We start from the raw sequence: 8,919 nt of genomic DNA on the forward strand, positions 1-8,919 counted from the left end.
TGATGTAGCAGCATGATGCATTTTTCTCCAAAGTATCGAAAATTATGCACATAAACTTTGACAAAGGCACAGGCATGTTGTTCCCCTGAAAGTGAAACTTCAACATTATATAGGAAGGATAATTCACAAGCCCCATTTGTGCAGGGTGAATTAAGGTGAACCTCAAACCAGCTTGCCTTTGCAGGCAAACTGGCCCACAAATGACAAGCAAGGCTATGTAAATGCTTCGAAGGGATGCAAACATTGGTGGGCAGCTTGAAACACCACTGCCTTCACCATGAAACAATGGCACGTTGTCCACAACTTATGATTTCAGCTTTCAGTATGGGCAGGAAGGAAATGTCCTGAAAATAATTATACTAGACCTGCTTTTAACAGTTCTTATTTGGACAATCTTAAAAATGAAAAATTCCTCCTAAAACTTCAACGAATGCAGATCTTGTGAAATCGTTTGCAGGGACCGAAGAAAATAGCAGAACAGCATAGACATTGCAAAGAAAGTGCCACGGCTTTACATAATAGGCCACGTGATTAATTTCTTGTATAAATATTCTATCATAAAAACGTACAGCATGAATACTTCAGATGTGTCCCACGAATAATCTTAGCAACACGCATGATTCTAAACTACACACTCGTCTTGTTGGCTTGTGGGCTGCTCACAACAGTGATGGGATGCAGCTTCTGGTGGAGGCTCTCTCCAAATGAGCAATGGTGGTTGACCCAGCTGTGGCTGCTCCTTAATATTTTGCCGGCTTCTTTAAAACCGATGGTTTTCAAATCCTCAACAAACTTTATTTAGGTCGTCTGCAGACTAAACGACCTCAGCTAAGGGGAATGGAATCTTCAATTCCTAACCTTAATTAAACACACTCAAAATGTGATCTACTACTCAATTACTTGCTTCATTCCATTGCTCAAAGCTTATATTATTATAAATACGAGAAACAACTTAAAAAAATAGCTACGCTAATCTTGAGCCCTACACACATCGTGACTGACACAAAACTGACAGCTAAATTTATCTTTCTAAAAATATCTCGAAATAATAACTAACTACACTAAAAACTTCAGTTAGCTTATCTTAACTCATGGATGAGTGCATGCATGCGGTAGTAATGATCTCCGTCACATATTCAATAACGCCATACAATCTGAATGGTGCGAGAGTAATGATCTCCATCACATATTCGATAACGCCATACAGTCCGAATGCCTCACCTCCTCTGCCTCACCACAGGTGTTGGAAGCAAAGATAAATTTCATATAATGAATATAAGATTGCCTATTTCATTTATGAAATCACATACGCTATGTGGGTGTAAGCCTGAGTATAAATTTTTCTCCCTTGTATAAAATTAATGTTTACTTACAAACAATCGTGTGTCCTATCCATTTCTTCATTAATTTTTATCTTAAATGTTTTTTACAGATTCTGAAAACCCATAGAGTCGAAGTCGTGGAGAAAGGTAAAAGGAGTTGAACAACCCAAAAGAATTCCAAAAATAAATATCTAATTATCTTTCAGAACCAGAATATCAATAAATTTGTGATGAATGAGCTTTATTGGATGCCTATCATAAAAAAAAACACACCACTCGGTTTATGTTGTTGTAGAGCCTGCAAACAATTGTCAAAAATGGTTAATAAATTAATGAAAACAAATCAAAATTGCGGGAATCTAGAAACCACGATTCCAAAGTTCAGTTGCTGTGGAAATTACTCGTAGGAAAGTAAGCATCCTGTAACTTAAAAAAAACAAGTCAAGTTAAATATCCTAAAAAAATTTAGATGCCCATAGGCCCTAAGGGTTGAACTTGCTCTGATACCATATGTAACAGCCCAACGTAAATAAAATATTAATTTCTTAATTAAAATCAGAATCAACAAATAAGTACATACCTATATTACCTGTGATCTATATCTGCCCGCTGACAACAAGGTTTTGGGGACGACTCTCCACCCAACCGTAGGCTCAATTGCGCAAGGCTTTGCTACAACTGGCCACCCCCGAGCCCTCAATCAACATACTACTGCCAGTGACTCCTAAGTCTTAGTACACCATTCTCCCAAGAGAATGAAAGATAGACTCTCGGAATGATGGAATGCAGGAATGCCTCTCATCTTCCTCATCATCTATTAAATAGAACAACATTGGAAGGGGAACCACATGCACACACTCCATGTGTCTACATGCAACTTTCTTTGATTTTTAGTTTTCTTGTTTTATTTCTATTTATTCTTATTTAGAGTTTTAGTATGGTTATTACTATTTTTATTTTTATTATTTTTATTTATTTTCTTGTATATATATTTTTAATATCATTTATGATTTATTATCTTTATTGTTTTTATTATTTATTATTAAGTGATTTATTTATTATTATTAATTATTATTTTTTTCATTATTTATTATTTATTATTATATTATTATTTATTATTTTATTATTAAGGGGAGGGATATTACAGCACGGGTAACTAGCACGGACAATACCCACGTGATATGGGCGGTTTCTCTCTCTCCTCTACCGCTACGTGTCATTCATTGAGTGGAATCGTGCGGCTTCTGACAATTACCACTTACCGCCTGAGGCCCGCACGATGAAAACCATTACCACTTAGGACAAACCACTCCCGCACACTATCGCCCGCACATCTTCGCTACCCGATAACTGTCTGATCTACCCATTGAAGATCCAATGGCCCGGATAGGTCCCGCTCTCACCATGACCGATAGCCTCTGTAAATTGATCTCTGCCACACATTCTCCCGGATCCGACGGCCACCATTCACGATCATCCCAGCCGTTCATCCCCCATGCACTCTGGCCCCACGTCCAGTCTGTTACCCGAGGAAGAAGACAACCAACTCTGTTAGCCTGGTAACAGTCTGACCCCAACAACCGAATTAAACAGAGAGCATGACCGAATGGAGAAAAGGACAGCACAACACCTGAACTGATCAGGTTTTCACCGTGAAGAAAGCAACTTCATTCAGAGACGCTATCAGACAGTTAAATGCAGTTGGTGGTCAATTAAAGACCCCCCATCCCTAAAAGGCCAGGGGGCCGTTGTAATGAAAAATTATAAATAGCCACCAGAAAGATGTAATCAGGGTTGGCATTTGATGTAAGGTTCAACTTCTGGAGACTGTAGACACTCTGTAACTTGCAGCATCTCATCTTCATTTTCAGCAATGCAAGCTTCTTTTGTTGTTACATGCTCACTGTCCATTTCTTCTCTGTTCTAAGCTTGTGCCTGTGGCGCTGTATTCATGATTGTTCCCATGTTTAATACTAGATAACTGTTATCGTATCCCTGTATTGAAATATTGAATGTATCAGTGAGTAGACCGCTCAGGTTTCTTTTGTGTCTGATGCAAGACAATTGTCATATTGTCTTTGCAATGATAGATTAGATCTACAAGGTTCTTTACTGGTTGCAGCTGGCCATCACATGGTTGTGTGTATATGCTGGTGTGGTCAGTATTCTCCATATTCACCTGATTCCCAAACTGTTAAGCATTGGTGGTCTAAATCCTTGTAGTCTGATGGTGTTCATGCATGACTAGAGTGAAAACAGAGCAGAAGTGATTACTCAGCTTGAACCAAACCATCATCCCTTCCAATAAACTTCTGTGAAAATAGTTTAATTTATATGTTACCAGGCATCTCCAAGCTACAACCTAGGAGAGTTTCCTGGAGTGATAACATAATTGGCACTGTTTCCAGGGAGAGGAGATTGAAGCTCAGCTTCCCTAGGAGAATGACACAGATCCAACTTTGAGGATGGACAAAGTTTGGACACATTTTTTGTTGTAATCATCTATCTGGCGACTCTACTAGAGGTCGAACCTCTTGGCGACTCCACATCACAGTTCTGGCTCAGTTCGTGAGGCACACTCAGAGAAATCCTTAGAAATCACCAGCTAACCCAATACCTGACCCTGAGAAGATTATCAAGGAAAGAAAGACATCACAAAAGGGAGCATCAGGATCAGGTAAAACTAAACAATCTTATGCATCTCTGCAAGAAATGCTTGTAACAAAGCACATACATATTGAGAATATAGCCTCTAGCACTAGCAGTGAAGAAAAAATTTCAGAGATTCATAAAGCTCCTTATTCTTTAGGTCCTCCTTTAGATTTCAACACAAAGGAAACCTCCCCTCCAGTCCATCATATTCCTTTAGCCCTGTCAGTCACCCCTCAGCTTTCTATCATCCAGACTGCCAATACTCTTCCATCCACCACAGCCATGGCAGGTCCACAAGCACCCACCAAAATGGAAAGAATCATAGCTGTTAGGTATGGACCTCTAGTACTGCCCACTCCCTTGAATGCAATTCCTGCTGGAGAATATCAGAAATACATGCCTAAGTTCACTGGGACTGAAGGGGTTACAGCTGAAGAACATCTTGAGTCCTTTTATAGTTATGCTGATAATCTAGACATTAGTGAAGATGATGTGTGGATGAGAGTATTTGTCCAAAGCCTAGATGGAGAGGCTAGAAAATGGTTCAGAGAATTAACCCCTAGGTCTATAATAGACATTGAGGCCTTAGATGATGTTTTCCTAAAGCATTGGGGGGATAAGAAAGATTTGCTCTATTATCATACCGAGTTTGGCAACCTAAAAAGGGAGAATGGGGAGTCATTGTTTGATTTCAATAAAAGGTTTAACCGCATGTACAACAAGATACCAGCTGAAGTGAAACCTACCCCCACCTCTGCCAAGCTCACTTATGCCAATGCCTTTGATTCTGACTTCTGCCTGCTATTGAGAGAAAGAAGATGTGCTTCTCTGGCTGAGATGCAGGATGCAACTTTGGAGGTAGAGTCTAACATCATGGCTGCAGAGAAACTCAAGGGACATATTGACCGAAGGAGACAGAGGGGTGAATCTTCTTCATCTTCAGACCCCAAGATAGACAAAATGACCAAGATGATAGAGTCATTGGCCTCTGAAATCTCCAAGCTGAAGGTTGAGCAGCATTCAAGGAAAGGAAGGGTTCCTAATACATTTTCTCCTAGAAATCCAAATCCATATAGGAGAGCAAATGAACAATTGCAGATCATGCAAAGGGGCAAAAAGGCCATTGAAGAACAGAAGGTGAAGACTCCTTTCCATAACGTAGTCATGGAGGACTAGCAGTTTGATGAAGAGGATGAGATCCACTGCATGGAAGACAAAGGCAATGCAACCTTTTTGACACTTGCTGCCTATGAGGAGTCATTACTTAAGGACCATACCAGCCAAGAGTGGGACAGAGAAGTTGTTCTGCAAACTGAAGATTAGCAGAGATATAACCTGAGGTCAAAGATGAGTAATGTCAAAGAAAGCCCTGTCCAAAGAGTTGTTGTCCCCATAGAGCAGCAGATTAGCAAGCAGAAGTGACCAGCAGTTGATCCCATCATCCTCAAAGCACTAGCTCAAGAGGTAAGAGGTCCTGACAAGTCCCCTTCTCCCTTCAGTTTTGAATCAGAAATCCAGAAGCTGAAAATATCTATACCTCTACTGGAACTAGTAAAGAATGAAGCCTTTAAGAGACCTATCCTTGAAGCCCTTGAGCTTAAGGCCACACAAGCATCAAACGACTATGTGAATTTGCAAGATGACAAACCTGCAGTTGTGCTTGGCCCAAGGACTGAACCCTCTGATGATAGCTCCCCATCATTCTATGTCTCTTTGACTATTCATGACAAAACCCTTCACAACTGTCTACTGGACATAGGTGCCAACCATAATCTAATGCCAAAGGCTGTCATGGATGAGTTAGGCCTTGACATCACTAGGCCCTATCATGACTTGTTCTCTTTTGACTCAAGAAAGGTGAAATGTTTGGGGTTAATCAAAGATCTAGCCATCACCTTATCCCAGCTACCCATGAAGAGCATGATGATGGATATTGTGGTAGCAGATGTCCCTCCTAAGTTTGGCATGTTACTTTCCAGAGGATGGATTAAGAGATTAGGTGGGACATTGCAAAATGATTTGTCTTATGCCACTGTCCCGGTTTTTGGAGGAGAAAGCAGGAGATTATACAGAGAAGCTCAGCTGGCATATATCATTAGTGATGAGAAGCATCCCACTAATCATCCCATTTATGTTGTGGACACTGATTTTGGAGCATGTATTCTCCAAATTGAAGAATCCCAGTTGGCTTCATTGCAACTCAAGAAACTAGTATGCCAGGTCACAGAGAAGGAAGGGCCACAGATTTGGGATATGTTCTTTGATGGAGCTTGCTCTAGGGAAGCTACAGGAGTAGGTGTAGTGCTGGTATCCCCAACACAGGAATGCATACATCTATCTTTCAAGCTGACTTTTCAGGTCACCAACAATATAGCAGAGTATGAGGCTTTGATATTGGGCTTAAATGTTGCTAAAGAAATGGGAATCAGAGACATAAAGGTGTTTGGAGATGCCGATCTCATCATTCAACAAGTGAACAAAACCTTCCAAGCAAAGCACCCAAGGCTGAAAGCATACAGAGATGAGGTATGGAGGCTCAAAGATTCTTTTAGTAGCTTTTGTATCTCATATATTCCCAGAGTTAAGAATCATCTTGTTGATTCCCTTGCTGTGTCTGCTAGCATGTTCATCCCTCCCATGCCCCCTAGATTGACTTATGAAATCCAAGTGAAATATAGACCATCCTTACTCGACAATGTCAAATACTAGAAAGTTTTTGAGGATGATGATGAAGTCAATAGGTTTTTGCAAGTCATTGATGAATTCTCTGAAATGCAAATTGATCAAGAGAACGAAGTCATGGAGGAGGGTCATCAGTCCCAGCTAAGGAGAAAAATTGGTCAAGACAACATTGTACAATTGCCTAGTAACCATATACATAAAGGGTTGGTGCCTCTAGAAAAGTTGTTTGACCATAATGATGTACCCTATAAGCCCGCCCAGAAAGAGAATGAGTTTGCAGTCCATAGACATAATATATGGGGTCCAGATCATCCAAAGTATATAGATCTGTCCACCCACTTGTCTACTGCCCAAAGTTCTGAATATTGCAACCTAATGAAGCAATTTGCTGATGTCTTTGTCTGGGAGTACAGTGACCTTAAGACTTACGACAAGAACATCATCCAGCATAAAATCCCACTGGAGAAAGACACCATTCCTTTCAAGCAGAAGCTGAGACCCATAAGCTCTCTCCTACTCCCTTTGATCGAAAAGGAAATTAAGAAATTGTTGGCTACCAAGATCATAGTCCCATTAAGGTATTCGAAGTGGGTAGCCAACTTGGTAATAGTGAGGAAGAAAAGTGGGGAAATACGGTTATGTGTCGATTTCATAAACTTGAAAAGATGCTCTAAGAAAGACAACTATCCCCTACCCAAAATGGAACACCTGCTACAAAAGGTTTCAGGGGCTAGAGTCATGTCTTTCTTGGATGGATTTTCAAGGTACAACCAAGTTGTTGTACATCCAGAGGACCAAGAAAAGACTGCCTTCACCACTCCTTGGGGCACTTTTATGTACTCCAAGATGCCTTTTGGATTGATGAATGCTGGGGCCACCTTTCAGAGGGCCATGGATATAGCTTTTGTGGGAGAAAAGGACAAGTTTGTCCTGATTTACCTTGATGATATAACAGTTTACTCCAGCAGTCATCAGGATCACTTGCAACATCTGAAGAAGGTGTTTTTGAAGTGCAGAAAGTTTGGGATTTTAGTAAATCCCAAGAAGTCACAGTTTGCTCTGGAAGAAGGAAAAATTTTAGGGCACATTGTTTCTACTGCAGGTGTTAAGATTGACCCAGAAAGAGTCAAAGCAATACAGACATTGTCTGTTCCAAGGTCAAAGAAGGACATTCAATCCTTTTTGGGTAAGATAAACTTTGTAAGGAGGTTTATTCCAAATTTTGCAGAACTAGTGAAACATATCACCTCCATGCTGAAGAAGGGATTAGAGATCAAATGGACAAATGCAGCAAGGAAATCTTTTGAAGCCATCAAAAGAGCTATTATGGAAGCTCCCACTCTAATCAGCCCAGACTATAACAAGGAGTTCCATATTTTCTCTTTTGCTTCCTGTGACACCCTTGCAGCAATCTTGTTACAGAAAAATGATGAAGGTACAGAGCACCCAGTGGCCTTTTTTAGCAAAACTTTAAGAGATGTTGAATTAAGATATGACATTATTGAAAAGCAGGCTTATGCTCTTATTAAGTCTTTGAATTCTTTCTGAATCTACATTCTGCACTCCAAGGTAATTGCCTATGTACCCTCTACCTCAGTAAAGGATGTCCTAACTCAGTCAAATGTTGATGGAAGAAGGGCGAAATGGATTGCAAAGCTCATTGAGTTCAACATGGAATTGAAGCCCACCAAGCTTGTCAAAGGCCAGGGCCTGGCTAAGCTTATGGCTGAGGAAAATTGCAGTCTGCTGGACATAAATTGCATAGGTGCAGATTCAGAGGTTGAACAAGTAGAGGAGGTAACAAAGGAACAAGGGCAGAAGCAGTCTTTGGATGAAAACCTGGCTTCTTGTGAATGGTATTCTGGAATAGCTCACTTCCTGTTGAAGCTAGAAGTTCCCCCAGGCCTTAGTTCAAGCCAAGTCAGGACCCTTAAGCTCAGAGCAGCCAAGTTTTGCATTAATAGGAACCTGCTTTATTGGAAGGACCCAGCTGGAATCCTCTTAAGATGTCTAGATAAAGAGCAGTCTGTGGAAGTCATGCACCAATTCCATTCTAGCATCTGTGGAGGACATCATTATTAGAAAACCACAGCCCATAAGATCCTGAGAGTTGGGTATTATTGGCCCACTCTATTCTCTGATGTGTTTTCATTTGTGAAATCTTGTGACAAGTTCCAGAGATTTGCAGGAAGGCAACATCTGAAGTCTTTTCCCTTGAAGCCAATACATATCAGTGGCCGTTTCCAGCAATGGGGTTTGGATT

Source organism: Pinus tabuliformis, chromosome 8 (genome assembly GCF_031772625.1).
Source record: "Pinus tabuliformis cultivar Carrire ecotype Pingquan chromosome 8, CPIR1, whole genome shotgun sequence".
NCBI classification, from domain to species: domain Eukaryota; kingdom Viridiplantae; phylum Streptophyta; class Pinopsida; order Pinales; family Pinaceae; genus Pinus; species Pinus tabuliformis.